The following is a 27,563-nucleotide window of genomic DNA, read 5'->3' as shown; positions in this document are numbered from 1 at the left end:
CCACGGCCACTACAACTGCCATGGGACGCGGTGTGCCCTTGCAGGACATTTGCCAGGCAGCTACATGGGCCTCGCTGCACACGTTTGCAAGACACTATTGCCTGGACAGTCAAGTCCGGAGGGACGGCTACTTTGGCCGTTCCGTCCTCCAGGACTTTCTGGTGTGATTATTGGTTCGCAGACCCACCACCACGGGGATGGTATTGTTGGGGTATCTATTCTAAGGTAAGGAATCTATCACTAACATGTCTCTTTCAGATGCACAAGTTACTACTTGTGTAACGATATATCTGTAAGAGACATTATTTAGTGATAGATTCCTTACCGACACACCCATCCTCCCCGTTCTGCGAACCGATATCTAGGGTTAAGGTCATCCCCTTTCAGGGCCCTAGTTTCATGGCACCAGTGTTGGTTTTTGTCATGGCTCTGCGCTTCTGGCGCGGAAAAGCTGTGTCTAAGAACTGACGTCAGCACACGGAGGCGGCGTCTAAGTACTCCGACGACGTCATCACGGCGCCCATGACGCCGACGACGGACGCGGAGTCGCAGACGACGCCTACCGACGCGCAAGGGTACTGCTACGCAAAAGTTTCCGGATCCAGTCTGACGCCTGGGGATATTCTAAGGTAAGGAATCTATCACTAACTAATGTCTCTTACAGATATATTGTTACACAAGTAGTAACTTGTGCGATAAGGCGTTATCGAAGGTAAGCAACTTGTTCTTTACATGCCAGAGCACATGCAGTGAGTCCTGACAAGCAGGGCTCAAGGCAGTGCGAGTTGTCAAAATGGGAGCAAAAAGTGGAGTTGAAACTGCAAAAAGCATGAGAGCCTGCACATACATCGGTATTGCAGCCTATACAACTTCTTTTTGGGTGTTTGGCCTACAGTCACTCTGAGCCGGACTTACTAGTAGTAACTTGTGCTTTAAGGTCACCATTACAAGGTATGCTGTTAACCGCTTAACCGCAGCTGCAATTCCACCGCGGTGCTGCGGTTTAGCGGAATGGGCGGGGCCGCGGCGGCCAACGGTCTTTTGCTGCACTACAGAGGTAGTGCCCGCGACCGCCGTTGGCCGACAAACGCAGCGAAGGGGTTATTCAGGTTGATCGGCCCCTGCTCTAGACACAACAAGCACACAGCTGCAAGCAACTGAAATTCTAGTGTCTTTAATATTGCACTGCATGCATGATTTGGGCACTTGGAAGAAAACCTTTTCCAGTAAGAGAGCTTTCGCTGATCCTGTGATGTGGTACACCACTGCTGATCTTGGAGGTATGGGGTTGCCCATTCAAGCCTAAGAGACCTTCTATTATTATTATAAAACCTAGTTCCTAGGAGGGGAGGGTGGTTCACAAGGCACTATATGACCTGTTTCCACTATCATTATAATATGATTTCTCCCTTTGTATTTTATGGAATTGTAACTATGCTGATCGTATTATTTGTAATCATATGCCTGCTTATGTTAGCAAAAATACGGCATCTTAGAGCACGTCGTTAAAACGTTTCCGCATCTCTGATCACTCATGTTGTGTACTGGTATGAGAATAAAAACAAAAGGGTGTTCTTGATTCCCACCATTCCTGAGAGAACCCTAAGTCGCATGTTCTGGGTTGTCTAATCATTGGTAGCTTTGCTATAGGACTGAGAGCTAATGAGACACTGATGCTAGTCGGATAGGGGTTCTGGGTACTGACGTGAGTTTCTGGTACACCACAAGTCACTGAGGTCCTGGTTTCCTGCGCACAGTCCTGTGCCCACACAGAATCCCCACAATAGGATTTAATGTAAAATGCACCTAGAGGGCATCTTAGAGATGCGCCCTGCAAAATGACCAGCTCCAGTGCGGTTCCTGAATGGCTAACTGCCATTTGGCACCACCAGACATGTTTCTTGGCTCTTGGGTAGAGGTCCTCTGCTCTCTGGGTCCAGAAACAAAGCCCATCCTGGGCAAAGGTGTCTTGCCTCCTCCTGCAAGATGGGCTTTGAAGCTTCAAAGTCATGCTGCTTTTGTTAGCTTACCCTGCCTTTTGCTGTCCCCAGCAACTGGCTCCCACCGGTAATTACCCCCACTTTGGGCGGGTGACTCGGCAGGGAAATCAAGTTACAAAGAGAGGTGTGCCCACCCTTGCCAAACCCACCCCTCCGGTGGGGGAGGCGAGGTGAAGCACACATCTCAGTCCCCTCCATCTTGAAGATAAAGGCCTACAGCCAATCTGAGAGAAGCTCATGCCCCCTCCCACTGGAGGGTGGCATAATAGAGGGTGGTACTCACACCAAGGAAGGAACCCATTGGTCCCAACCTGCACACCCCTAAATGTAGTATATAGGGTCTTGAAGATAAAGGCCTACAGCCAATCTGAGAGAAGCTCATGCCCCCTCCCACTGGAGGGTGGCATAATAGAGGGTGTACTCACACCAAGGAAGGGACCCATTGGTCCCAACCTGCACATCCCTAAATGTAGTATATAGGGGGGCACCCTGAATCTTGCCACCTCAGGTTCGAGAGGAAGAAAGAAGAAGAACCGAAGAACCATGCTAAGAGAAGAGGAGAGGAGAGGAGAGGAGAAGACCAACTGCTTTGGCTCCAGCCCTACCGGCCCGTCATGAGCCCGACCTGCAGCTAGTGAAACCTCGGCGTGTCCAGCCGCCATTTAGAAACCGGAGGACCTGCCCTGCCTTCACCAAAAAGACTCTGCTCAATCAAAGACTCTAACATCTGGATTTGCGGTTTTGAACCACTCTGCACCTACGCCCAGGGCCTGAGTTTGAGTGGCCAAACACCGCAAGGAAGTCTCTCCAGCAATCCTGACTTGGGAACCGGTGATTCCCAACCTGCCTCAATCTTCTTCCTGAACCCTGCAGCCTCAACCTGAGGGGTCCCCCGACTACGACTGGATATAGTAAGAAAACCCAGTGCCTAAAGACAAACCTACACCCAACACACACAGCGCCTTGGGTGGCCCAACTGACGGTGTTCAGGCATCCCCCATCAACCCAACTTACCTCTCTTGCCGGTGGTTGCCCTCATTTCTGTGTTCAGCCTCGCGTTTGAAAGTATATGTTCGAGGCATATGAGCTGCAGATTCTACACTTTGCATTAGATCGCCACCTGGTGTTGGGCTCGGATGATTGCATGTTGTTGTCGTCTTGGAAGAAGTCTTTGTAGTCACGAGATAGGTGACTCCTCCCTTGGACGATAGTGCGCATGGGCATCGGCTCCATCCTTATATTGTTTTTTTCCGCCACTGGGTTCGGATCCAACTTTTCCGCTCTGGTTCGAAAATCTACTTTTCAAAGACTTTGACCCGCAAAACTTTCTAAAAACAAATTTTAACGTCAATATACATAGACTCGACCTCATCACTTCATTTCCGGTCTTCTACGCAGGCCGTTGGGCCTACCCACGTCGTGAGGCCTACAACTCATGGAAAGGACACCATTCAAAAAATGGCCCGTGTGTGGAGCAAAATTTCCGCACAGCAACCATCACAAGGTGTGTAACCTGTGTTTATCACCTGAACACGACGAGTCGAGCTGCACAGCTTGTGCGTCCTTTCGAACCAAGAAGGCCATTCGAGATCGGAGGGTCCGTCGACGCGACATGCAAAGATCAGCTCCGGAACCGGTGGATATCTTCGACGAAGGTCTATGTGTCCCCGAGGAAGATTCCGATGATCTCCAGATCGTATCCGAGGCAGACGACTCCGATGACTCCATACCATCAGGTCAACGCGTGAGTACGACTGCCCCTACCCTTGCCCCAACCTCTAAACCAAAGGCTAAGGTCAAAACTCCGCCTTTGGGGCCCAGTCGCGACCGAGACATTGCTTCGAAAGCCCCAATTTCGAACCCGGCTTTGAAGAAAATATTAAAGCCTTCCAGTAGCTCCATACCGAGCAAACCGCACATGCCAATACTACCAGTTTCCTCGGCACTGAAACCGAAAGAAGTCCCGGTTCCGATAAAGACTCAGAAACAGTCGACTCCTAAAGACAAGACGGCACTGAAACCAATGAAGCCTGCTTCGTTCACAAAATCTTAGGTGCCGAAACCCACAAAGCCTGCTTCTGATGCCTCCAAGCCCTCGAACCAGGCCTCGACTCCGAAAACAATATCTTAAGTGCCGAAAAGTACGCCACAGGACTATACAACAACTCCTAAGGCTAAAGACAAGCAGAAACCAGGCCCAGAGTCGAAAAAATCGGCAACGAAAGCTATTTCTCAAGAAGAAGAGCTTTTTAGACCTGATCCTTTGCAAAAGAGGACATACATAGATCCAGAAACAGGACATGTTTCCACCACACCACACAGGAAGAGGAAGTCAGATACAGTACCTAGACCTCCAGTGCCTGTCAAGAAGAAGGACTCTGCCACATCTCCTAGGAACCCTTCTTCTCCTGCATTTCCTTCTCCTGCTCTCCCTTTAAACATTTCACCTCAAGATTCTCCTCCTCATTCTACACAACATACACCTCCTCAGGATGCTGATGATGATCAGTATAGCATGGAGGGAGGGAAAGACCCAGATGACCCTTTTCCCTACCCAACAGGTTCACCAGACTGGGAGTATCCAAACCCACAGGATATACCAGATATTCCTGACCCACATATATATCCATCTAAACCTTCTCCTCCAGAAGACAATATTGGGTTCGGACACTTAATTAATAGGGCTGCCATCTATCACAATGTCACCATGCATTCAGATGAGGCAGAAGAAGATTTTTTACTAGACACTTTTGAACAACTCCAAAAATCTGTGCAAAGACTGCCAATGATTAAAGGAGTCATTAAACATGCACCAGAAGTGTTTAAAGATCCTGTAAGAGTTAGAATCAAGCTCTAGTAGTAGGTCATCTGGCTTCTTTAATGATATTCATACAGTCTGGTGGCAGGTTAAGGTAACCAAACTCTCAGACTTCAGGAGCCACATCGCCAGATTCGGTTAACCTGGATCTGGATGCCTCCTTGTTTTTGTATGTAGTACATGGCTTTCATGTTGTCCGTCCGTACATTCCCTGCAACTGTCCCAGCTCGCACAAAACATTTGGAGATGGGCCATTCCACAAAACATATCTGCTTGCGGAACACCTTCCAGGAGTTCACAATCAGATAGCCGATCTGTTAAGTCGACAGACACAACAGATTCACAAATGGGAACTACATCTGCAAGTTCTTCAACTATTCTTTCACAAGTGGGGTCATCCAGACATAGACCTGTTTGCCACACACGAAAACGCAAAATGCCCAACCTTCGCCGCCAGGTTTCCACACCCGTTGTCCAAGGGCAATGCGATATGGATGAACTGGTCAGGCAGATTTGCGTACACTTTTCCGCCAACCCCGCTAATACCACAAGTGGTACGCAAGCTCAGACAACAGTCTCTCAAACTTATCCTGGTAGTTCCCACACGGGCACGCCAACCGTGGTTCACCACACTGCTAGAACTCTCTCTAGTTCCACACCAAAAACTGTCTCTCATACCATCCATGCTAACGCAGAACCATGGAGACATCAGGCATCCAGATCCAGGTCAACATTTCTGGCGATCTGGCTCTTGAAGTCTTAGTTTGGTTACCTTAACCTGCCACCAGACTGTATGAATATCATTAAAGAAGCCAGAAGACCTACTACTAGAGCTTGCTATGCTGCTAAATGGAAAGGATTTGGCATTTACTGCAATAATAATCAAATTGATCCTTTAGATGCTTCCATCCAAAATAATATCTGTTACCTTCTCCATTTACCTAGATGTAATCTGGCTTATTCATCTATACTTTTACATCTTGCAGCCATTGCAGCATGTCTACAAAAGAGACAACATATGTCGTTGTTTAGGGTACCAGCAATTAAAGCTTCTATGGAAGGATTACAAATAATTATTCCTCCTAGGTTACCACCCTCTCCAGTGTGCAACCTAAACATTGTTCTTACCGGGCTCATGTGACCTCCCTTTGAACCTTTACACAAATGTGACCTACAATTTCTCACATGGAAAATGGCTTTCTTCGTTGCTATTACCTCACTTAGAAGAGTTAGTGAGATTCAAGCTTTCACTATACAAGAACCATTCTTACAATTACACCGTAACAAGGTGGTTCTAAGAACTAATCCTAAATTCCTTCCTACAGTAATTACTCCTTTTCATCTAAACCAATCTGTTGAGTTACCAGTGTTTTTTCAAAACCCAGACTGTACCAGTGAGAGCTTTACACACACTGGATGTCAAAAGAGCTCTTCTCTATTACATCGATAGGACAAAGTCCTTTCGCAAAACAAAGCAACTATTTGTAGCTTTCTCTCCACCACATAAAGGCAAGCCCATTTCTAAACCAGGAATTGCAAGGTGGATTGTTAAATGTATACAAATATGCTATCACAAAGCAAAACGCACATTAACAGTTCCTCCTAGAGGGCACGCCACACGCAAACTAGGAGCCTCCATGGCTTTCTTAGGAAACATTCCCCTAGAAGACATCTGCAAGGCTGCAACATGGTCTACAACACATATCTTCACTAAACACTATTGTGTTGATGTGCAAGCCAAGCAACAAGCTGCAGTAGGCCAAGCTGTACTTAAAACTCACTTTCAAACTACTGCAACAGACACTGGTGACCACCACTAGGGGAGACACTGCTGCACAATCGATGCAAAGTGTAGAATCTGCAGCTCATATGCCTCGAACGGAAAATGCTACTTACCAGTATGCATCTGTTCTTGGCATGTAGATCTGCAGCTTTCTACACGCCCTCCCGCCTCCCTGGGACCTGTATCTGTTCCAGTTTTATCTTAATTAGATAGTCACGCATGGACATCCTTTCTTTCTTTCTACTGACTCCATTATTTCCCATCATGGCGAAAAACAATCTAAGGATGGAGCCGATGCCCATGCGCACCATCTTCCAAGGGAGGAGTCACCTATCTCTTGACTACAAAGACTTCTTCCAAGACGACAACAACACGCAATCATCCAAGCCCAACACCAGGTGGCGATCTAATGCAAAGTGTAGAAATCTGCAGATCTACATGGCAAGAACAGATGCATACTGGTAAGTAGCATTTTCCTTTACCTACCTGTGCCAAGTCCTGCTTAGTTCTAGAAATAAAACATAAGTGAACCTTTTTTATACCTACCCCATTGGGTGATTCTGTCTCTGAGTGTGTGCTATAACTTCTGCCTGAGAGAATACAATAAATGTTTAACACACCCTCTGATAAGGCTAACTGCTGGATCACACTACCGCAAATAAAGCTGTTATTGATTATCTAATTTAGCCTCTGCTATACCTCTGGGGATCCACTGGATTCTGTGCACACTATACCTTACTTTGCTATATTGTATACAGAACCAGCTTCCTACACTGAGGAACAGGAATGGAGGGGATCTTAGGATCACTATATATACACTGACCCCCTAGCGGAGTCCATAGCCAATGACAACTGGTATGAGGACCTGGCTGATGCCAGCGGTCTGGAAACCTCACCAGCCACTGGCCTTTTCTCTCCTCCTAAAGTCACTACGAAGCAAGGGGCTTCTTTTGCGATGGTGGCCAGAGGGTGTCTGAGGTCCTGGGCCTGCAGTGGCCCACCGTTCGAGTCGAAACAAACGTCTTGACAGAGGGGCTTCCACTGGGGGTATCCCTATCAGAACCCTTACTACCCTTTAACAAAGCCCTCACTGATGCCCTGTTCACAGCATGGACCAAGCCCTGCACAGGCACTCCTGTGTACAGGACCATTCTTCGCTACTATTGCCCTGCTCCTGGGGACCCAGCCTTCCTCTCCGATAACCTTATTATATATATTATGTTTCTTATATAGCGCCTGAATCGACCCCCGAAGGGGTATCTCCGCGCTTGCCTTGGGAACCCGTCCTGGCTTTTTCCTGTGAGATAGCCCCTACAGGGCATCCCCAAGGTGAAAGCCAGGCATCCCGCCGCAGGGGGGCCGTTGTGGAGATTAAGCAAGCTTAATGCCCAGAGTTGCAGAGTGTGAACCCATGATTAGGTCAGGCACCGAAGCGAGAATTATCGAGTCCATGGACATTTGAGCTCAAGACCCTGCCGCGTCGGGAATTGAACCCTGGTCCCGGGTCTGACCTCTACTTCAGGGTCTGCCTGCTCTAACCAGTGAGCCACACTTCTCCGCAGGCACTCCTGAACTTACCCCTGAAAGCCTGGTGGTCCAGGCCTCATCTTCCTGAACAATAGTGGCATGTTCCCTACCACACCACTGGATAGGGAATCCAAGAGGCAGATACCTTTGGTAAGACAATTTTAGCTTCTGCCGGCTTGGCACTGCAGTCCATGAAATGAAATTAAAAGTAAATTTATATAGCGCGATGGCTACACAGAGGCGTCCCAGCGCTGCAGAGGTTTTAGGCTAAGTGGGGGACGCTAGACATAGAAGGTTTCTAGAAGAATTTTTAAACAGGTGTTTCATTAAAAAGCCAAGTTTCCACATCTGGCTCTTCTGATTCGTGGCACTGTAGTTAGATAGGAGGTGGCGATGGGGATGATATGCATTTACCAGGGGGCGGTTGATAGCAGGACCTGTTCCCAGTAAGAGCGGTTGAGAAATACACATGCTCTTGAATTCGATCCTCGATTTCACAGGGAGCCAGTGGAGATCCTTCAGTCGGGCTTTGACTGAGACTCGACGTGGGATGTCGAGGAGAGTCCTGGCGGCGCAGCTTTGGATGATTTGGAGTCTGTTGAGCGTGGACTGTGGGGCCCCACGGTATAGGGCGTTTCCGCAGTCGAGGCGGGATAGAATCAGTCCTTGGACCATGATCCGTCTTGAGTGAAACGGGAGAAGAGGGAGGATTTTACGAAGTAGCCTTAGAAGCCCAAAGCATGTGGCAGCAAGCTTGGTAGTTAAAAGTGAGAGTCCGGTCAAGCCAGATGCAGAGACTCTTGATTTGTTCTTTGGGTTGCGGGGGACTGCCTAGGCAGAGTGGCCTGATGGTATCGATGGATTTGGTGATGTTGTTTCCCAAGAGCATGACCTCTGTTTTATCCCCGTTTAGTTTTAAGCAGGAGCCCGACATCCAAGCGGCGACTGCTTCCAAATATTTATGTAAGCTGTGGTGGGAATTGAGAGGTGGATCTAACGCTACCACCAGCTGTGTGTCGTCCGCATAGGTGACAATTTTTACTCCAAAGGGGCGGACGACATCAGCCAGAGGGCTGAGGTAAACATTAAAAAGAGTGGGGCTCAGGGAGGAGCCCTGAGGCACTCCGCAGTTAAGAGGTTTTGCTGGAGGAGGTGAAGTCTTTCTCAAAAACCTGAAAAGATCTATCTGTGAGAAAGGATCTCATCCAGGTGAGTGCCGTTCCTGGGATTCCTATCCTGCCGAGGCGGTGGAGTAGAGTGTTGTGATTTACAGTGTCAAAAGCGGCACTAAGGTCGAGAAGGACGATGGCCGCTGACCCGCCGCTGTCTAGGATCCTTCTTGCTTCCTCCGTCACTGCGATCAAGGCAGTTTCGGTTCCATGAAGGGGCCTAAAACCCGTCTTGGTGGAATCAAGAATGTTGTTTGATTCCAAGAAGTGTGTCAGGACAGAGTTGACATGTTTCTCAAGACGTTTCCTGAGCCAGGGTAGAAAGGAGATAGGTCGGTAGTTGGAAGGGTTGTTTTGATCGAGGCTGGGTTTCTTTAGTAATGCCTTGACCATTGCTCTCTTCCATAGAGGCGGGACGATGCCGGTATGGAGAGAGGAATTGAGCAGGTCCTGAATAGTGGGTGAGATCTGACTGGTGATCGGGGTGAGAACCCGCGGGGGAGCCGGATCAGTAGGTGATGCAGATTTGACCTGTCGCATGATACTTTCTAGATTGGTGAGATCTAGGGGCGGGATACTATTGAGAGCATTCGGTGGTGTCGCAGAGCCTGTGTCAGCGATGCCGCTGTGCGAAGTGATGGTCTGAGAAAAAGAGGAGTTGATTACTTCTATTTTGCGGTAAAAGAAGTCCGCTAGCTCCTCGCAGTGGACCTGGGTGTTGCTGTGCTCCTTTGGAGCCTCGGGTAGTTGCAGGAGGGATTTAGCTATCCGGTAGATCTCCTTGGGTTTAGAAGCTGCCTCGTCGATCTTTTCTTCAAAGTATTTGGCCTGAGCTAGTTTGATGCTATATTTAAAGCTTTTGATAGCTGCTTTGTAGGCTGTTTTGTCCGATGGTAGGTAATCGAGACGCCATTTCCTCTCGATTCGTTGCAGGCACGTTTGGCCTCCCGGAGATCAGTAGTGTACCATGGGGCTGTCGGGTTTCCCCGCTTAGGGTGTGTTCGTTTTAGTGGAAGTACCAGATCTACGGAGCTGGTGATCCATCTATTGTAATTGTTGTTGCCCTGGATGGGGTTGGGAGTTGTGGCTGGTGTGGTAAGCTCTAGGTTGTCCCGCCATTCCGGCTGGGGGATTTTGGACCAGTTGCGTGACTGTTGAACAGTCGGGGGTTTAGGTGGGGGGTGGCTGGGGAGGGTCCAAGTGAAAGGGATGAGGAAGTGATCGGTCTAGGGGAGGGGGTAAGGGTTTCCAACGTGAAGGTTAGGGCAGTTGCTGAATATGGGGTCCAGAAGATGACCCTTCTGTTGAGTGGGCCCGAGGACAAGTTGCTGTAGTTCGAGGGCTCCTAGGCTGGAGAATAGTTCTCTAGCGTTTGGGTTGTTAGGATCGTCAAGGTGGGTGTTGAGGTCACACAGGATTGTGAAGTTAGCGGAGTTGAGTGCAAGGTTTGCAGTTGTTGGGGCAAGGTTAGAAAGAAACTGTCCTTTCGTCCCGGGAGGGCGGTATATGAGCATACCAGAAAAGATATGTGTGGGGCTGAGTTTTATAGTGAAGGGAAGGCATTCACTATCTGGGAGATGGACGGGAGTGCTAGTGACTTTGTATCCTGTTTTATAGATCACTGCTAGCCCACCACCGATTCCCGTTTTGCGGTCAAGGCGGAGTATTTGGTATCCGGGTGGAAGAGTTTGTACCAAATCGGGTTCCGAGTGTTCCTGCAGTCACGTCTCTGTGATAAAGAGGATATCTGGGTTTGCTTCCTCTATCAGTAGAGAAATTTCCGTGGTGTGCTTGGGAAGGGATCTGCAGTTGAGCAGGAGCATGGAGTATTGTGTGGGTTCAGTTTTAGGGTGGGGTAGAAAATGAAATCCGCACTGATTGCAGGCGGGGTGTTGTATGGATGGATCCCATGCGTGTAGGCAGGGTGGCCCAGCTTCTAGCTTTAGTTGGCGTAGGGAGTGGGGGCTGAGAGTTCTGACCTGGCATGGTGATCGGGCAGGGGGGTGGCCCCTTGCCCCGGTCGGCCGCGGACGGGCGCAGACGGGCTTTCCTTCGGCGCACATGCGGCGCGCCCGCAGCGCGCGTCCGGGGAAGGCACATTTATATTTGAGAGGGGTGGCGTTGCCTCTGGGCCGTGGGCGTGGCCTGTGGGCTGAGGCTGGAAAATGGCGGTGAATATACCACTGTGCCGTGGCAGCGATAAAATCGCCTGCGCGGCGATTCAGTGATAGAAGAGGGTGAAAGAAATGCACCAGGTGAGTGCAGTGCAAGTTAAAAACACAGTATTTAGTGACAGTTTTCAATTTTAAAATCGAGCGTCTCCCGGCTTCCGCCTCAGGAGTGTTGTGCCTCTGAATGCGAGCGATTAGTCAGCGCGCTTTAAGTAGCCAGTATGAGGGGGGCGTGGCCTCTGGGCCGTGGGCGTGGCCTGTGGGCTGAGGCTGGGAAATGGCGGCAAATATCACTGTGCCGTGGCAGCGTTAAAATCGACTGCGCAGCGATTCAGTGATAGAAGAGGGTGAAAGAAATGCACCAGGTGAGTGCAGTGCAAGTTAAAAACACAGTATTTAGTGACCGTTTTCAATTTTAGAATTGAGCGTCTCTCGTCTTCCGCCTCAGGAGTATTTTGCCTCTGAATGCGAGCTATTAGTCAGCGCGCTTTAAGTAGCCGGTATGAGGGGGCGTGGCCTGTGGGCTGAGGCTGGGAAATGGCGGCGAGTATCACTGTGCCGTGGCAGCGTTAAAATCGGCTGCGCGGCAATTCAGTGATAGAAGAGGGTGAAAGAAATGCACCAGGTGAGTGCAGTGCAAGTTAAAAGCACAGTATTTAGTGACAGTTTTCAATTTTAAAATCGAGCGTCTCCCGGCTTCCGCCTCAGGACACTTGAACACTGCATTCTTATTGGGTCGTTATTCCAATACTGTGTGGGATTCGGTTGTGCAAGTGCTGCCTATAGCCCTGGATGAGGCCTTGGGTATACTCTTCCAAGCTATTGCTGACGGGTAAATTACAGCAAAGTTCACAATCAGATGTGGGTTGGAAATGACCGACTTATTTGACAAAGCCATTGCTTCTTCGGTAGTGCTTCGACGTCACGCTTTGTTGAGGAATACTGGCTTGTCAGGGGATGTCGAAGTCTCGCTCATGAACATGCCCCACGGAAAACAAGGAAACAAGGCGGACGTGGCCTTGGAGAGATTAAAGGACAGTAAGGCCACTGCCAGGTCGTTAGGGCTCTCTGTGGCCCCATGACAGTCACATTCTTCCTTACAGCCCTTCTATGCCTACAGTAGGGGCTATAAGCCACATCCTTTCACTCCTAGTAACTAAGGCCAGCAAGCTCACTCCTTTCGTGGCTGCAGACACGGTTTGTGGTTCAAAGTGGGCCAGGAGCATTATCAGTTTGCTGTGCTCACTTTTGGCCTTGCCAGTGCCCCTCATTTTTCAATAAGGTGATGGCGGTGTTTGCATCATATCTGTGGTGGTCAGCAGTTCTAGTCTTCCCCTACCTCGATGATTGGTTGCTGAAGGCATGCTCCCACCTCCAGTCTACCCCTGCATTCGCCGTGGTTCACTATCAACGTGCCGAAGTCATACCTGACTCCCACTCAGATGCTCCATTTCATTTGAGCTGTTCTGACAGTGCAGTTTTGGGCTTCGTTATCAATTTTTCTTTTTTTGTTTTTGTTTTATATAGCTCAAACTCAACCCAAATGTATCGGAGTACTTCACAGGAGCACCAGTTATATTACACAAGGGCACAGTCACTTTTTATTTTTTATTCATGGGAAGATTAAGTGATTTGCCCAGAATCACAGAATGTTGATGTTGATGTAGGAGAGTAGGGTCTGCAATCCTATGATCACCCCAGATTTTTGCTTTTTGCTTCACTGGTTTACGACTTTACCTGGCTGTGGGCCTGCTCATCAGACCCACAGCCTAGCTGTTCTCTCTCTAAATTGACATGTGTACCTTAGGTGCATTTACCAATTGGTACTGGGCCACCTTATCAGTCCCTGTACCCAGGGCATAGGTGTACCCAGGGCCTATCAGGGGCTGCAGCATGTATTATGCCACCCCTGGCTGGCCATCTAAATCTGACACAACTGGCTGCACGACAGCTGGGGCAAAGTGGTGTAATCACCCTTTGCTGTAGATATAGTATACCTATATCTAACCCTAAAAAGGACACATGTATTCCTATCAGTCACTCCTATGGCAGGCCTTAACAATCCAGAAGGCAGAGTGCTTGGAATTATGTGAGATGGTGCTCTGGCATGAGCTGAGGCCGTCTGCAGCTTGCGGAACCAAGTTCTAATAGCTGTTCTATGATAACGCGTACCATATACTCTTAAGTGCATTATAAACCTCGCGGTTATTTGCTATCTTTGGTATCGCTTTATCAAAACATGTCGAGTAAGGTGTCATACGAATTGGAATACTAACCCCTCGCCAATTCTGGCGACGGGGTTAGCATTCCACCCTTCTAGAGAGACACGACATGTATGTAACTGTGAACCCCGGTTAAAGTTAACTCGAGCCTCAGCATCACAAAATGGATGCTGCCACCACAGACACCAGTCTGACCTCCTGCTGCTGGGAGTCCTTCCATCGAGGAGAGCTTGGACAAAGGGTTTCCTGTCAGGGGCGGTGCTAGCACCATCCCAGACAGGGTTTTATGTATCCTAGGTAGGCAGGGCTGAATAGGAAGGTGACTGCAAGTGGCACCCCGGTGCTCACTATGCATCTGCCGGCTTGAACCAGTTCCAGGGGCACACCAGCCCCTGAGCTGGGGAAAGTCCGGACAGGGGAGAGGGGTGTAACCACCCCCCTTTCTGGTCCCACCCATGGGCAGGACCTAGTCGCGTGCCAGCCCCTTTCTTTAGAATAAAGGTAGGAGCGGGGACCCTTCCAAATGAGATCATCTTTGAATCCTGAAACTACTTTCTATGAAAGGAACTCTCGACTTCTTCTCAAGATTTCTCCCTTGTGACTAAGGAGTAGTCACCCTGCATCAGCAGGCACCAACTAAGTATCTTGCGGTTTGCTGCCAGTCCTTCCTCCGGAACCAGACCGACCAGCACGACGAGACCCGGACTCCCTGCCCTCTCTGACCTCTACCTGCCTCTACAGCACAGGTGAGAACCGTGGGTGCGACGAGACCAGTGAACCCGGCGACTATCAGAACCAGCACGACACTGACCCAGCACGACCGCCGAGGGACCCTCGAGTGGGTGCATTGGGGTAAGAGAAGCCCCAACCCCAAGCAGCACGAGCACCGAAGACCAGCCCCCCAGCATCCACCAGATCTGCGTGGGGCCCTTTTGCTTCTGTGTCGCTTGCCACGTTGTCCGGTCACTTGCCCGTTGGCTAGTGACCCTCCAGACGACGTCCTACGTTTGTTTCACCGCTGGTCTAGCTCCTCTAGACTGGCCCTAGTCTCCTCCTGAAGGGGACCTGCCTCGGACCCTCCTGGTCCACTCCAGACGCCATTTTGTGTCGCCGCGTGGGCTTGCCGTATCCAAGGCTTGTTGCCTCCTTCACCGGATCCAGCATCGGCAGCAGCAGACATCCGACGTGGGACAGCTCGCAGACCTCCAGCCTGGTCGACATCAGCGCCCTGGTCCGTGCAGCAGCAGAATCCAGTGTTACCTCTTCGCCTGGCTGAGTGACCTTGTCCGGTGCCATCCTGGTGCCCACCTAATCACTGGCTAGTGATTCAGAAATCGGTCCCCTCTGCTTATAGGTACTCTTCTTCACTGATCCAGCCTCGGATCAGCCCGGAACATCTTCACTGGTCGCCTGCCAGCAACTTCCACTTCAGGCTCCTGGTTCGTCAACGAGGATTCCCGACGACACTTGAACCCTATGCAGCCGCAAGCCCCTGGGCTAGGTAAACCGAGTACCACGGTGCTCCAGCGTAGATCCACTCTCTAAGTGTCTAGATCCACTTTCGTTTTTGACCTACCTAGTCGGGTTCGCCCGAGAACACTAACTTTGCATTTGCTAGCATCCATAGACTTTGTCCCGCATTGCGCGTGAGAGTTTCCACTCTGCACCCGGCGCTTCTAGGCCTCCTGTTTCTAATCTAAGGGTTCAGCATTGTAGGCCTAGCGATTCTAAAGTCTCTGAGAACTGTTACTTACCTGCTAGTGATTCGCATTCCACTTCCATAGTATATGGTTTTTCGTACCCCTCGGGCATTTGCGTAAATTGTGCGACTTTCAGTATTTCTTTAGGAGTTTTGTATTGTGCTTAGCACCCTGTCCTCATAAAGAGTCCAGGGTTGTTGTGTTGGAAATAAATATCCTTTTATTTTCATAACAACTTGTGTGGTGTCCTTTCACTTGGTGTTCAAGGGGTATATGTGATGGTATAACAGCTGGCTTAACACGCCCTCTAGAGTTTAGCCTAAAGACTGCTCTTGTCCATGCTACTAGGATAGCTGGTCTATAAGGTTGACTTACAACCAATCATCAATAAGGGTCGTTTGGAATGATACACAGTGATCACTAGAATAGTGAGCACTACATATCAGGCCAACTTCTCACAGTTGAGCCAACACTAAAACTCGAACCTGGTTCGTCAGTTTCTCCTGGACAGCAAGACCATAATATTCATGCTATAATTCCAATATTTCAGTCTGCATTCTGGATTTCAGTGAGGCGGACTCTGAGGCTGCTGGATCTCATCACCTCCTGCATCCTATTGGTAAAACATGCCGTTTGGCATCTGCGGGCCCTGCAGTGGGACTTAAAGACTCAAGACCCCATTTACAAAGTTAAACTTGGACCTGAAGTTTAAATTCAGACCTTATGTCTAAATTTAGTCCTGAAGTCCAACTTTAGACCTAAGGTCTAACTTTAGAGCTGAAGTTTAAGTTTAGACGTGCCATCTAAGTTCAGGTCTAAAGTTTAACTTCAGGTCAAGTTGGATTTCAGGTCCAAAGTTGGACTTCAGGTCTAAGTGTATCTTTGTGTATCGAGCCCCCGTGGGCACAGCATCAAGGAGATTTCTCCAACTTGGTCCAAATATCGAAGGGGACTGCAAAAGACCTGCAGTGGTGGCACATGGGCTGTGATCTGGTCAACGGCAGGCCTCTCTCTCATCCCCACCATGAGCTGACAGTGGTGACAGATGCGTCACTTCTGGACTGGGCGGCCATCTGGAGGATGTGAAGATCAGTGGAATCTGCTAGAGACATCTAGCTGCATATTCCTTACCTTTGAATTCTCCCGTAGCCAGCATACTGGATCTGGAAATGTTTTACAGCAATAACTGTGCACATCGATTGAGGGTGTCCTGCAACTGCGTAGCGACATCGTCCACTGGATGCAACATCGACAGAGTCCATATAAGCCCTCCCCTGACACACTGATTTCAGTTTCTTCTTTTCTGCTCTTCCAACGCAGATCCGGAGAGTGGTTCCTCAGTTTATTTTTTGTTCTGTCTCAACAAAGTTTGTCGACAGAACAGTGTGCGATTTTTTTCTCTCATGTCCTCAGGGTGAAAATCTTGTAGATACTGTGGAAGGCAGATGCCAGTCACAGACCGTCATGCTACTTGTATATGGTGCTTTGGGGAGCATCATGACTCCGAGGAGTGTGATTCCTGTCATCACCTTAGCACAAAGGCGTTGTGGGAACGCCGCGTAAAGCTCTTGGCGGTGCTGTTGTAGCAAGCCCTTATCTCCTTCGGTCTCGTTCATGGTCTCTGGAACAATCGCGAGACCGCTCCAGAAGTCCTTCTCGTGGGCATTGTTCGCTTCTCTACATCGAAAGGTAAGTCAAAACACAACCGATCAAAGTTGAGACATCTACCAACTTTGCTGCCTAGGCCCGAGTTTCAGAAGCCTGCCCCCAGCCTTTGGCTGAGAAGTTGGTGCGAGAGTTTACCTGACATCTCCCTGAAATCCATGGAGCCAGGGCAACTCTGGCCCAGATGAGTACTCTGCTTCCCTGTATGCCATTTTGGGCCTCCGCCTCCCTCTAGTGCACTTTCGAGCCCCACGGAGGTGAGAGGAGACCTGACTAATTCCACACTGGCAAGTTCGCCCATGGTGTCAGTTTGGCCGTCTGGATCTGTGGTCGAATCCATGCCAGTTCCGGTGCACAACCCTTCTGGATTCACACCTGTGACGCTGAGTTTCGATCAGCCGCCACTGGCAGCGCCGATAAACACTGTGCCAGTCTCCTTCTTCAACACGACATCAATGCCGTACGGCACCGGGTATGGTGACAGTGGAGCCGTTCAAGCCCTAACACCTTCCCTCCTCCTTCTGAAGAGCCCCTTACTATTTTTCCTATGAGGGAACAGGCCTTTGGAGGCGATGGTGAATATTTGGGGTCTATGAACTCCATGGATGTGACTGTCTAGCCTCTTCTAGAGGGTGGTTGGCTGATGAAGATATGTGAAGGAACTCGACCCGATACTGCAAGATCGGCGACAGGCAGCCTAGTCGATGATACAATGTGGTATGGCTACCACAGTCTCTATAGGTTGAGCCATGACTTCCTCAGTGGCACTTCGCCGTCATGCTTGGCTACGCAACCCTGGAGTTTCCCACGCTGTACAGGCCGCATTGGAATACATGCCCTTCGATTGCGTCCATCTGTTTCCCTAATATGCTGATTCTGCATTGCACCCCTTTCGGGACTGTCAGGGTGTGAAGCCTGTTAAGTCTTTCTCTTTCAGTATAGTCTGCCTCTCTAGCTCCCCACTTACTCGGGTAGTAAGGGGGTTGCTGATCTTTGTTTTCTTTTAACCATTCCAAAGTGGAATCCCATTGCTTTTTTTTTATCATGAACATACCACTTTTTGGTGGTACACTGTGCAGTTATTATTTTACAAGGTCTGTCGATGACCGCTTTTGGCTCCCTCTAATTGGGAGGTATCTTCTTTGTGGCTCTAAATGGATTTAACACTTGATGCAACAGGTTTAGTCTTTTTCTCTGTCGATGTGTTCAGACCCAAGAAATAGTTAAATGTGTGATTTTTTTTTTCTCGCATTGTGAGGATGTTTACTCATGTTCCTTGTTATATGTAGAGTGTCTTCTCTAGGCCTTGGTATGTTGGTATCTTATAGTCTATTTTTCCTGATAGATTTTTAATTTCCACGCTGGCCTGTGGTAAATGAGGTAAGGTCCATGACCTGCAGTGCATCATTTATTCCTAGTTTGGCAGTATTTCCAGCTAATACAAACTTCCATCGGTGTGTCACTCGCTTTTTTAGTGAGCTCCTCTCACTCAGCAACAGCAGGATGGACCTTTGATCCTGGCCTCTCAGGTGCTGGTGGTACACATATTCCACCTCCTTTGTGTATTCTGTATAGAAGGGGATGTTTTCCCTCCTTCTTGTACCCTGCTGGTCTTACTTGTTGGTGGCATCCTTGCCACATTCCTAATCTGTCCAGTAAGTGCTCAATTGACTGTACTATTTTAGGCTGGTTTTTTTTCCTTACACATATTCTTCTCTGTACGAACCTGGGTATTGCCTAGAAACACAGTCTTCTACCTTTGATGCCACAAGCACCTCTTAATCAAGTGTTCATCCTTCACACATGGCATCAAGGTGCCTGAATATATTTACTTTCTTCAGGCGCAGCACTGTAGCCTTCCTTTATGTTGCTGGCTATCTTCCATCTTATGGTGGATCCTTTTGTTTATGTATGCTCTGGTAAAATTATACTCCTGTTTTCTCTTGGACTTAGTTCACACTGGAGATTGGTTTTTCCCTTTGGATTCAACATCACTGAATGTTTTCTTTCCCTCCATTCCACAGGGTGTCATAATATTCTAGCCCTCCCTGGTTAGTTACTACTCTTCTGCATTTCTTACTGGGGTCCCTTTCTTCATAAGGGAGTTTTTCCTTACTTTTTGTGTACATCACATCTTTCGAGAGGATGATGGGGATATCTCCAGGAGCATAGGATGTGGAGGGGCGGTATGTTCTGCTTTATGGGCTCTTCAATGGTATAGAATTGTGCAACATACATGCCCTTATTCACAGTGATAAGGGCTACTTTTTGAGGCATCGAGATCTCTTGGACCCATAGATGGGCATCCCTTTGGTCTGGGCTGGTGATTTCAATTGTATCCTGGACGTTCAGCTGGACAGGAAGCCTCCACGAAGGTTGGTGAAACAGGTATGGCTGGCGCATTGACTGAAGTTATGGCACAGGAGACTGCGTGGATATCTGGAGAATCTTCTACACTGCAAAGAGTGAGTTCACTTATTATTCAGCAGTTAATCATATGTATAGCGGGCTGGATAGGATATTGGTTTCTTTAGAGTTGGGGATTGTATACAGCCATTGGAACACCTGGGCAGATTCTTACCTGCTCACACGCCGGCCATCCCCACTTGGCGATTCCAGCCAGAAATCCTGAAAGACACTGCTTTCCACTCAAATATTAATGCTGTGCTCACTGGTTATTTTGCTGACAGTTGGGGGTCAGTCACTATGATGGCGCTCGAATGGGACATGCTTAAGATGGTTGTGGAGAAGTGTGGCTCAATGGTTAGAGCGTTTAGACAACAAGGGAACCCAAAGGATGCAGCCATGGTTAGAGCGGCAGACCCTCATGCAGAGGTCTGGCCCGTGATCAAGGTACAATCCCCTCCACGGCGGGTCTTGGGCTCAATTTCCTCGGACCTGATAACTGCGCCTATTCTAATCATGGGTCCCACTCTGCAACTCTGGGCAATAGCTTGTTTAATCTCCACAACGGCCCCAACAGCACTGGGATGCCTGGCTTCACCTTGGGGGTGCCCAGGAGTGGACATTTCACAAGGAAAAGCCAGGAAGGGTTCCACAGCGGTATGCGTACAGCGCCAGGAAACCCCGATTGGGGTATAAGTGCGCTTTACAAGTACAAATTCATTTCATTTAATTTCTGCGTGGGGAGGGTCTCACAAAAACATATGGCGTAAAACGCCAACTGTAAAGCGACCTTGAGGATTGAGAGCAGAAATTAGCTTTCTTACAAAGAGCCACCGACAACAACCTGTCCTCCGTGGCCGATGCGCAGGCAGGGGACACACCATAGGAGAAATATGGAACGTACTTGACAAGTTCACTCAGAGGCTACTCTGGGAGGCTGATAAACCAGTTAGGTTATTGGTTTGGCTCTTGCGGTGTGAGAGGCCCTTGCCCACAAGCGGTACAAAAGGGGGTGGCTTTGCAGTTCGGGCTGGACTGTTCCCATGAGGCACAGGGTCAGACTGATTTGCATAGAGCCATGTCTGAACTGGGGTGGCAGAGTGGGCTAAAGAACGGTGATGGATTAAACCCAGACCTTTTGACTGGGTGTGAGTGTTTGATTGATTCAGATGCTCCGTCCATCACCACCCCCTTTTGTACCGCTTTTGGCCGCCATAAGTGTGGCAGGGTATGCTCAGACGTGAGTCCCTTGCTCACTTTGCCACTGGATTCAAGCAAGCCGGGCTGAAGACGGCTGTAATGCCAGAAACCTGTCCTCTGAAGCTCGTTTCCGGTCCAGGGAAGACCTGGCTTGGCAGTTCGGGCTGGACAGTTCCCATGAGGCACAGGGTCAGACTGATTTGCATAGAGCCATGTCTGAACTGGGTGGCAGAGTGGGCTAAAGAACGGTGATGAATTAAACCCAGATCTTTTGACTGGGTGTGAGTGTTTGATTGATTCAGATGCTTCGTCCATCACCTCCCCCTTTTGTACCGCTTGCCCACAACCATGGCAGTGCTGGGCCATCAGGGAGACATGGTTATTACACAGCCAGCAATTAATGGTGAATTGCGCCATCATCTGTATACTTTTTATAGGAGGCTGAATGCTCGGGTGGATATCGCAGAACGGAATTCCTGGGACGGATTGTTTTAACAGCACTTAGTCGAAAGCAGGCAGCCACCTTGGACACAGATTTCACTAGGGAGGAATTGTTGGAGGCCATTAAGAGTATGCCCTGCATGGATGGTCTTTTTTCCTGAGTTTTATTAGAGCTACTCGGGTTTGCTAGTTGATTAGATCTTGGCGGTGTTTCAGGAAGTCCAACAGTTGGGTAGTCTGCCTGGTCCATGCAGAAGACTCTCATCATGTTGTCTAGACTGGTGCATAACCCAGTGCAAATGAGCTCATACCGTCCATCAGGTGTTAAAGTACTAGTGAAGGCCGTAGCTAATTGTTTGAAGACCGTGATCCCCCACTTAATACATTTCAACCAGTGCTGGTTCATCCAGCAGCACAGCTCCCTTGTGAACATACGTAGATTGACCCACGTGATGCATGTCATACGGGGTTCGATGGTAGAGGGAGTGTTGATTGCCTTGGTTATTGAGAGGGCATTCAAAATCCTGGATAGGAACTATCAGCGGGAGGTGCTGAAGCGGAGGGAAATCAGCCCTTTATTCGTGAAGTGGGTGTCACTGCTTTATGCAAGCCCCTCGGCTAGGGTCGAGTTGAGTGGCTATTGTAGGAAGGTACATCCTGACTATGGTTGCCCCCAACTTTTTGCCCTGTGTTTTAGCTGGTTTTGGACATAGTCGACCTGGGATCCTGCCAATCAGGACCCCAGGCCTACTGCTCTCTCTTTAAAATGGATTCCATGTACCCTAGGTACATTTCCAATTGGTACTGGGCCACCTTATCAGACCCTGTAACTCAGGGCATAGGTGTGCCCAGGGCTGCCAGGGGCTGCAGCATGTATTATGCCACCCCTGGCTGGCCTCCCAAATTTGACACAACTGGCTGCATGACAGCTGGGGCAAAGTCGTGTAATCACCCTTTGCTGTAGGTGTAGTATACCTATACCTAACCCTAAAATGGACACACAGATTCCTATCAGTCACTCCTATGGCAGGCCTTGACAATCCTGAAGGCAGAGTGCTTGGAATCGTGTGAGATGGTGCTCTGGCATGAGCTGAGCCTGTCTGCAGCTGGCGGAATCAAGTCCTAATAGCTGTTCCATGATATCGCATACCATATACTCTTAAGTGCATTATAATCCTCGCGGTTAAATGCTATCTTTGGTATTGCTTTATCAAAACATGTCGAGTAAGGTGTCATACGAATTGGAATACTAACCCCTCGCCAATTCTGGCGACGGGGTTAGCATTCCACCCTTCTAGAGGGACACGACATGTATGTAACTGTGAACCCCGGTTAAAGTTAACTGAAGCCTCAGCTCCACAAAATGGATGCTGCCACCACAGACACGAGTCTGACCCCCTGCAGCTGGGAGTCCTCCCAGTGAGGGGAGCCTGGACAAAGGGTTTCCTGTCAGGGGCGGTGCTAGCACCGTCCCAGACATGGTTTTGTGTATCCTGGGTAGGCAGGGCTTTTCAGGAAGGTGACTGCTGAGTGGCACCCCGGTGCTCACTACGCATAGGCCAGTCAGAACCAGTTCCAGGGGCACACCAGCCCCTGGCCTGGGGAAGTCCGGCAGGGGAGAGGGGTGTAACCACCCCCCTCCTGGTCCCACCCATAGGCAGGACCTAGTCACCGGGTCAGCCCCTTTTTTTAGTATAAAGATGGGAGCGGGCCCCCTGTTAAAATTAGATCATCTTTGGAATCAAGATACCACTTTCTTCGAAAGGACTTCACGATTTCTTCTTCAAGATTCTCCCTTGTGGCTAAGGAGTAGTCACCCTGCATCAAGCGGGCACCATCCTAAAGAACACTGCGGTCTGCTGCAAGTCCTTCATCACGAATCCGACGACCCAGCTCGACGAGACCCGGCTTCCCTGGCACCTCTGACCTCTACTCACCTCTACAGCCAAGCTGAGAACCGTGAGTGCGACGAGACCTCAAGGGACCGACGATCGCCAAGACTGCACGACATCTTTACTGCAAGCCCACCGTGTCCTCCACTGGTGAGTGCTTTGGGGTCCGAGAAGCCCCGACCCTGCGCAGCTCCAGCACCCAAGATCAGCCTCCCTGCATCTCCACGATCGGCGTGGGGCCCTTCTGCTGTTTGCTGTGCACCGCGTTGTTTGGCTACTAGCCGGCTGGCTTGTGGCCTTCTAAACGACGCCCAACGACTTCACGACTGCTGGTCTGGTTGCTCCAGGCTGGCCCTTGCTTCCTTGTTCAAGAGAGGCACCCCGGGCCCTCCTGGTCCACTCCAGACGCCATTTTAGGTCCACCGCGTGGGCTTGAATTTGCCAAGGCTTTGTTGCCCAATCCTGGGTCCAGCGACGCCGACAGCTTCCATCTTCGTGGGACAGCTCGATCCTCCATCCTGGTCGCCGACAACGCCTCCTGGTCCGTGAGATCTTCGAGTCAAGCGTCACCCACTCACCTTGTCGAGGTGGCTACCATCCGGTGCCCTCCTGGTGCCCACTGACTACTGGCTAGTAGTCTCGAACTTGGTCCCCTCTGCTTTCAGGTGTCATCTGTCTTCGAGATCCAGGCTTGGATCCAACTGAACTTTCTTCACTGGTCACCGGCCAGCATCTTTTCTTCCGGCTCCTGGTCCGTCTACGAGGATTCCCGACGTCTTTTCAGACCTATGCAGCTGCAGCCCCTGGGCTAGGTAACTTCGGCATTTCGGTGCCCCAGCATAGCCTCACTATCCAAGGGTCAGAATCTACTTTCGTTTTCTCCCTACCAGGTCGGGTTCGCCCGAGAACACTAACTTTCTATTTCCTAGCTACCATAGACTTTTGTCCCGCATCTCGCGTGAGAGTGCACACACTGCACCCGAGTCCCCTAGGCCTCCTAGAAGTAATCTAACGATTCCCTAGTCAAGTCCTAGCGATTCCAAAAGCTATTAGAACTGTACTTACCTGCTAGGAATTTCGCATTCCACTTTCAGAGTATATGGTTTTCCGTGCCCCTCGGGCATTTGTATATACTGTGCTAACTTAAGTATTTTGTAAGAGTTTTGGTTTGTGCTTAGTACCCTGTCCTCATAAAGAGTACAGGGCTGTTGTGATCTTTAAATAAATAACTGTTTATTTTCATAACACTTGTGTGGTGTCCTTTCACTTGGTATTCAAGGGGTATATGTGTGGTAAACAGCTGGCTTAACACGCCCTCTCGAGTCTTTAGCCTTAGACTGCTCGTATCCACGCTACTAGGATAGCTGGTCTATAAGGTTGACTTACAACCAATCATCAATAAGGGTTGCTGGACTGATACATAGTGTTCACTAGAATAGTGAGCACTGCATATCAGGCCACCTTCTCACATTGGTGAGCAGCGGTTGGGATTTGAGCTTGCTGTTGTTTTACCACACGTATCCTAAGAATATCTTGTTGAAAGATCACATAAGTACTGTTAGGTACATATAACTAAAGCTTAGAATACTCTGAGTTCTACTGAACCAGCTGTTGTAGCTCCTCAAGGCTTAGCACACCTTGGCTACAACTCTAGCAAGGGACCAGTAGGTAACACATAGTGTAGGTAGGTGCATCACTTACACCACACTAGAAGCAGTATGTCAGTCACAGGAGGAAACGCTGAGTCTCCCCTTGTGTCAGTGGACCCTCCACAGGTCCCTTCTAAATATACTGCTCTTAGCTTCCATGAGATGAGACAAGTGTGTACTCTCAGGAAACTAAAACAGGGGTCTAACCCCACCACTTCCTTTCTGATTGGTCTCTTAGAGGCCTATGATGCCAGTAGGGCTGGTAACCCAGACCCTTCTAATCCAGAAGGAAGTATGCCCTCCTTACAGGGTCCCTTTGATATCCATCCCCTCCATGAGGCAGATGATGCTGAGGAGGAGGATGAGTTGTCTGGGGATGAGGCAGATAAGGGACAGCTAGAAGTCAGTAGACTAAGCAGGTCCAACTTAAGCAGACATGAGCTTGGTACTGGGGGACTCCTGGGCCCACTCTCAGGTCAGCTTAACATTGGGAATGGACGAGTTAGGTCTCTATCAAGAGGCTCTAGCAGATCCTTTCGAACCAATGGCTCTCTCAACTCTTCTCACAGAGGAATGTCTTCCCCTAAGAGGAGAATGTATGAAGCTGAAGAAAGGGCAGTCAAACTGAGGATTGAAAGGGAAGAACTTGCCCTGGCCAAAGAGAGACTTGCCCTTGCTAGAGAGCAAGAATTATGTGGGCTAGTTCCCACTGGTGGCAGCAATAAACCTAGCAATAGGGAAAGGAGTTTTGATAAAAAGCACCTGAATAAGATAGTGCCCCCCTTTAGGGAAGGGGATGACATCCACAAATGGATTACTGCTTTGGAGAGAGCCTGCACTGTGCAGGGTGTTCCCCAAAGTCAGTGGGCAGCTATCTTGTGGCTCTCCTTTGATGGTAAAGGTAGAGATAAGCTCCTCACCACAAGGGTGGAGGATGCTAACAATTACCAAGTCTTGAAGAATGTACTGGTTGATGGGTTTGGTTTAACCACTGAACAATACAGGATGCTGTTCAGAGACACCCAGAAAACTCAGTCTCAAGATTGGACTGACTTTGTTGATTGTGCCACTAAGGCTTTTGAAGGCTGGCTACTGGGTAGTAAGGTTACTGATTTTAAAGGATTGTATAATCTAATTATGAGGGAGCAAATCTTAAATAATTGTCAGAACCAGCTATTACATCAGCACCTGGTAGACTCTGAGTTGACCTCTCCACAGGAATTGGGTAAGAGGGCAGACAAATGGGTCAGAACCAGGGTTAGGCCTAAAAACCAGGGTGGTGACCAGAAAAAGGAATCAACCAAGCCTCAAGAGAAGGGTGGGGATAAATCCACAGAGAAGACTTCCCAAGGGCCCCAAAATTCCAACAAGGGTGGTGGGTCCCAGAACACTCCTTCAGAACAGAAGAAACCTTATTGCCATACCTGTAAACAGGTGGGTCATTACAAAAGTGATGCCAGTTGCCCTAAAAATGGTAATAAGGGAAATACACCCCCAGGTAATACTCCTAAACCTCCTGTTACCACTAGTGGTAATCCCCCAGGTGGTGGGAGTGCCCCCAAGAATGTGGTGGGCATTACTTTGGGCAATCAGGAGGACTATGGCTTAGCCAGGTTCCCTGACCACACTCTTGTCTGTGAGACTGGCATGGGGTTTGCCAACTTCACTACTGGACCCCACATTTTGGGCAAGTATAGACAAGAAGTTTTAGTGAATGGTCAGAAAGTTGAGGCATTCAGAGACACAGGGGCCAGCCTCACCATGGTGAGTGACCATCTGGTCCCCTCTGCTCAACTGACCCCTGGTTTTACTTATCAGGTGACAGACATTCATGGAATGAAGAGAAGGCATCCCATGGCAGTGGTCAAGCTCAGCTGGGGTAATGTCACAGGGCCCATGAGAGTGGCAGTGACAGATAACCTACCTGTAGATTGCTTACTGGGGAATGACCTGGAACTCTCAGCATGGGCTGAGGTGGAACAAGAAACTCATTCCAGAATGATAGGCCTACCCAGACAGGTTAGTGGGGCAGTAATAGCTACAGCCCCAGTCCAAGCACCATTCCTCCCTGAAAAGGTTGGAAGGGCAGTGGTAGCCACTGCCCAGGCTCAGACAGACTTTTCAGAACAGGATAGGAGGGCTGTGACAGTCACAGCCCAAACACAGACTGAGTGCCCTCCTGAAAAGGTTGGCAAGGTTGAAATGGTCTCAGCCTCTACTCAGACAGATAGTGAGGTTGTGAAGCCTGAAACAATGGATCACTCCACTCAAACAGAGAGCATCGGGGAGGAAGAAGAGTCTTCCCCCTCCCAGACACTAGGTGAGAGCCAGCCTCCTCAGGGAACTGACTCTACCCCTGTTGAAGGAACTGCCCCAGAGGTAGTCAGGCATAGCCTGGCAGAGCCCCTGATGGCAGTGGACCCTTCCCAGGTGGGACCCAGTCTGGAGCAGGTAACCTGCACCTCTCTACCCTGCCTCAGTCAGCCCAGGGCTGAAGAGACCAGGGAGGCCAGTGGTGGACCCCAAAGGGCCCCCTGTCCAATAGAACCCCTTAATCAGCAGATTAGGATCACTGAAGCTGGTAAACCTAGCCAAGTGAAAATAGAGCAGACTCCTGAGGGATCCCCCTTAAAAGTAGTTAGGGAACTCCCACAGCTGAACACTGTTGGGCACAGCCAAACATGGGGCCTAAAAACCCCAGACCTGACCTGTCCCTCCAGTAAGCCAAACAGAGGGACTCAGCCTCCAGCTTTAGGTAGCCAGAGGCTGACCCTGAGAGCTCAGTGCATCTCAGCTAAAGAAAGAAAGGCACATATGATGGATGGTGATTGGAGGAAGTTGAGCCCAAAGGTAGAGGAGCCTCACTTCAGTACTCCATCCCAGCATCAGCCTTTTGCTTTCCCAAGACACACCAGAGACA

At 49.5% G+C, this 27,563-nt stretch overlaps 1 protein-coding gene across 1 annotated transcript in view; it reads left to right on the top strand.

Moving 5' to 3' along the window:
• Positions 1-27,563, top strand: part of CHD2 (chromodomain helicase DNA binding protein 2) — a 1,340,517-nt gene that overhangs the window by 1,193,290 nt on the left and 119,664 nt on the right. The gene's annotated exons all lie outside the window — the stretch shown is intronic.

The sequence above is a fragment of the Lissotriton vulgaris genome, chromosome 2_1 (genome assembly GCF_964263255.1).
Source record: "Lissotriton vulgaris chromosome 2_1, aLisVul1.2, whole genome shotgun sequence".
Lineage (NCBI taxonomy): Eukaryota > Metazoa > Chordata > Amphibia > Caudata > Salamandridae > Lissotriton > Lissotriton vulgaris.
This window is presented reverse-complemented; position numbering and strand designations above follow the sequence as displayed.